Genomic DNA, 5,000 nt, shown 5'->3' with positions numbered 1-5,000 from the left:
CGCGTTTGTAAATAGGAGACGTTAACAAATGAATGAGGAATAAAGACGAGATCAGAGATCTTTTCTAAATTACAAGATGGTGATGATGATAAAAATAACACTAGCAATATCAATCACCATCATCATCGTAACAATAATAATAACAATAGCATAAACAATAACACTACTCATAAAAATAACAACGACACTAATCCCATAAACAAAACAAAACAAAATGTTACATTAAATAACAACAAAATCCTCCCATCCCGCCAAGGAGCAACGGCCTCATCCACCGACTTCTCTCAAGGACGCTACGCAACCGACGCAGGACACTACTGGCTGTTGCAGTCGTCGCTAGTAGACACAAAGCGATAGAACGTGGATGTGTCGGAGCATATCAGAAAGCTAGACATGCACGTATCGAAAGACACAGATACATAAATACAGATCACTGACAGAATCTCGATTTTTCCAGTGTGGCTCATTATATAGCTTAATATAATAATAATAATAATAATAGAATATAGATATATCAGGTCTAGATATAGTTACGCAAATATCGAAAGACACAGATATACAAATACAGATAACTGACAGAATACAGATACATCAGGGCTGATTAAGAAGCCAAGATATAGCGCTGTGCATACCGAAAGACACCGATATACAAAAACACAGATAACTGATAGAATACAGACGCCTCCCTCCAGGCAGACTAAGAAAACAAGACAGAGCTCAACAAATAACGAAAGACGAAGACAGGTAAAGACACCGATATACAAAAACACAGATAACTGATAGAATACAGACGCCTCCCTCCAGGCAGACTAAGAAAACAAGACAGAGCTCAACAAATAACGAAAGACGAAGACAGGTAAAGACACCGATATACAAAAACACAGATAACTGATAGAATACAGACGCCCCCAGGCAGACTAAGAAGGCAAGACAGAGCTCAACAAATACCGAAAGACGAAGACAGGTAAAGACACCGATAGACAAAAACACAGATAACTGATAGAATACAGACGCCCCCAGACAGACTAAGAAGGCAAGACAGAGCTCAACAAATAACGAAAGACGAAGACAGGTAAACACAGACAGAAGAGGAGGCATTCCGAGCGGGGTCCTTACCTGTGCAAGGGACTCTTTCTTCCGCGGGCGTCTCAGCTGTCTCCTCCTCCCTCACGGCGACATCCTGCGAAGAGGGAAAATCCGATTAAAATCATCAGGTGCAAGATAATTCGTATAACAGCAGCAAAACATCAACTTTTGCCATATACATTAGTATAATTAGATTTTAAGTAAGCTATGTTTTTTTTATGTGTCGGTTTGTTTATATATTTCCGAATTAAATAAAAAGTCACGCACGCAAACGAACCACCGCAAAATTAGCACTCAAAGTAAATCAACAGAATAATAAAAAAAAAATAACAACAATAAACGTAATGAAATAAAAAATAACGATACAAATCAAATATCACAGTACGAACGTGTGCATCATGTCACGTGACCTCCATGAATCAAATCCTAACGGTACTTAGAACATTCGCAAGAAATGGCCAAAACAACAATAAAAAAAATCTTAACAGAAAAAAAAAATAAAAGAAACCAACAGATGCCCAAAACGACGGAAAATTTTACCTCAATATATATCCCTTCCCCCCCCTCACAAAAAGACAAGAGAAAAAAAAAAAGATAAAAACAAGAAAAGAAAAGAAAAGAAAGAAAGAAAGGAAAAAAAACAGATGCCCCAACAATCGCAACATCAACCCCAAACGGACCCCCTCAACCCCCCCCCTATAAAAAAAAAAATCAACAGATGCTACCTAACCCCCAACCCCCAAAAAAATGCCCCTCAATACAACAATCGTAAATAACAAAAAATATATAATAATAATAATAATAATAATAATAATAATAATAATAAAATAAAATAAAAAAAAATCGAGTCAGCCTTTTCTCGTCCCGCGCGCCCCTTGCGTGTAAACACAAAATAAATAAATAAATAAACTAACTAACTAAATAAATAAATAAAATAAAAAAAACATGTAAGCGGCGAGTCAACACGATCAGGACGCGAGTGACGTCGAGGGAGAGGCATGCCGTCGTCTGGGGCCGCGGCCTCCTTGCCTCCTCTTTCCTCCTGTCTGCGCTCCCCATTCCTTTCTTCTCTTTGTTTTTTTTCTATGTTTTTCCTGGCTCTGGCTCTCTGTCTGTCTGTCTGTGTCTGTCTTTTCTTTTTTCCTCTATTCTATTCTATTCTCTTCTTCCTTCATTCCACTTGTCTTCTCTCTTATCTTTTTCCTCTCCTCTCCTCTTTTCACTTTACATCTCTCTTTCCTCCTTTCTTCTCTATTCTTTCTTCTACCAGTCCCGTGTTCTCCCCTTCCTTCCCTCTCCCTCTCTCTCCCTCTTCTTCTCCCTCTCCCTCTTCTTCTCCCTCTCCCTCTTCTTCTCCCTCTCCCTCTTATTCTTGCACCCCACCCACCCCTCTCTCCCTTCACCACCACCTCCAACGCCCCCCTCCCCCCCACCCCGCACCCCGGTCATCCCCCCCCCGCGTTCCTGCTGCTACTGGAAGCCCTGAGTCACCAATCAAGTGCCCGGCCCCGTCTACCCTGGGGGGAATAAACCCACCTCCCTCCTCCTCCCCCTAGAAGAAAAAAAAAAACAGGCGTCCTCACGCAAAATCGTGCGCGTTTCTGAGGAGAGAGAGAGAAAAAAAATAAGAGGGAGGAAGCGAAGACTATTTGTGACAGTAGCGAATTTACGCGCGTAGGAAAACGGGGAAAAATAAAAAAAAAATAAAAAATAAGGAGAGAGTTCCTTCCTCTCTCGTCGGAGTAAAAGGAATTCTGGGAGCGAGGGAGCGAAAACCGCGGCAATTTCCACCAACACGTCACACTTATCCGCATTCTTATCCCCTTTGGAGCGTGACGGGAAGCCTCGGCGATATCCGCGAACGCAAATTTGAATCCGAATCCACGAACGAAGAAAAAAAAGAAAAAGAACCGGAGTATCCGAACGCAAATCCGAGTCCGAATCCGCGAACGCAAATTTGAAGTCCGAATCCGCGAACGCAAATTTGAAGTCCGAATCCGCGAACGCAAATTTGAAGTCCGAATCCGCGAACGCAAATTGGGATCCGACTCCACGAACGGCCAACCTCGATCTCCGGCATCCTTCCTTCCCGACGCCCCTTCCTGTCCGACGTCCCTTCCTGTCCGACGTCCCTTCCTTCCCGACGTCCCTTCCTGTCCGACGTCCCTTCCTGTCCGACAACCGACCGCCACAACCCTTGGCCCCGACGCCGGTTATTTTGGCTCCGATAATTGTTGTTATTTCCGCCTATATCCCCCTCCCCCCCCAAATCACTACTACTCCCCCCCCCTACCCCGCCCACCACGCCCCCAAGAGCTGCAACGCGACGGGGAAGAAGAATGGCCGACGTGTTGGGGTGTTGACCTCTATTCCCCTTCCCTCTCCCCTCCCCTCCCCAAGTCCTCTCCCTCCCCCCTCCCTTCGCACTCTCTCCCCCCATTTCCCTTCCCCTCTTCTTACGTCTTCTCTTGCGCTCCTACTCCCCCCCTCCCTCGATAAACCCCTCGCCTTCTTTCTCCCCAAAACCCCTCCTCTCTCCCCATCCCCCTGACCCTTTTACCCCCCCCTCTCAACCACTTTTCCCCTCCCCATGTTCATGTCTGTCTCTGAATAAACAATTTTTTTTTACTGAACATATTGTGCTTATTCCGTATTATTATGATTATGGTTATGATTATCATTATCATTGTTATTGTTATTATTATTATTACTATTATTATGACTTATTATTATCATTATCATTATTACTATTGCTATTATTATTATTATTATTATTATCATTATTATTATTACTATTATTATCATTATTACTAATACTTTTATCATTATTATTATTATAACTATTAGTACTATTATCATTATTATTATTATTATCATTATTATTATTATTATTACTATTATCATTATTATCATCATCATCATCATTATTATTATTATCACTATCATTATCACTGTTTTATTGTTAGTGTAGATCAATCATTCCTGAACAAAGACAAAGGCGGAACAAAAAGCCGACATGGACAAACACACAAGTACAACCGCGAGATCGCCTCCGACGAATAACATACAGGAGTTGATGAATGGTGAATGGGTGAGAGAATGAATGAATAATTAAACATAAATTACAGGCTTTCACTGTCGGTTCTGACTGATCCCTGCTTAAAAAAAAGATGGAGCGATTACCATAATGGGAAGTTGTTTTTTTCTTCTTCTTTATCAATTCCACTTTCTATCCTGACACTTTTTTTTTCTCTCTCTCTCCGATCTTCCCTCCTTTCTTTGATCTTTTTTTTTCAAATCTCATCTACCTTATAATCTTACGGTTCGTAAAGATTACATGTGTGTTCCTGACTTGTTTTCTTCTGTTTATTTCTATGTAAGCATAAATATATAAACTCTGTGTGTGTGCGTGTGTGTGTGTGTGTGTGTGTGTGTGTGTGTGTGTGTGTGTGTATAGATGTGTATATGTGTGTGTATATATATATATATAGATAGATAGATAGATAGATAGATAGATAGACAGATAGATAGAGAGAGTGAGTTTGTCTCTTCTACCCTCTTCTCTTTCTTGATCTTCCCCTTATTTTCGACCGTAATTTTTCTCTTCTCTTTCCATCGTACACTGTCTTCCGCATTCCTCTTGCCCCTCCGTTCCTCCCATTCTTAACTCCTTTCCTCTTCAGTCGTTTCCCCTTCCCTTGCTAATAATTCCCTTTTTCAACTTCCTCCCCCTACCACCCTTCCTTCCTCCCTTCCCTCCTCCTCGCTCCATCCCTCCCGCTTCACCCCACCCTCCCTCCCTCCCTCCACTCCACCCTCCCTCCTCTCCTTCCCTCCCTCCCTCCCCTCCTCCCTCCCCTCCCCTCCCCTCCTTCACACGCTGCTTCCCTTCCTCCCTTCAATCAAAGTCGGGG

General features: G+C 42.3%; 1 protein-coding gene across 3 annotated transcripts in view; it reads right to left on the bottom strand.

The window, feature by feature from the left end:
- Positions 1-5,000, bottom strand: part of LOC113805043 (serine-rich adhesin for platelets) — a 387,167-nt gene that overhangs the window by 311,676 nt on the left and 70,491 nt on the right. For all 3 annotated transcript variants that reach the window (XM_070142733.1, XM_070142731.1, XM_070142732.1), the window contains one exon: positions 1,117-1,180. The gene's annotated coding sequence lies outside the window, so the exon portion shown is untranslated. The remainder of the gene's footprint in view (positions 1-1,116; positions 1,181-5,000) is intronic.

The sequence above is a fragment of the Penaeus vannamei genome, chromosome 29, assembly GCF_042767895.1.
Source record: "Penaeus vannamei isolate JL-2024 chromosome 29, ASM4276789v1, whole genome shotgun sequence".
Lineage (NCBI taxonomy): Eukaryota > Metazoa > Arthropoda > Malacostraca > Decapoda > Penaeidae > Penaeus > Penaeus vannamei.
The sequence above is the reverse complement of the archived record's forward strand: the minus strand, read 5'-3'. Positions and strand labels throughout refer to the sequence as shown.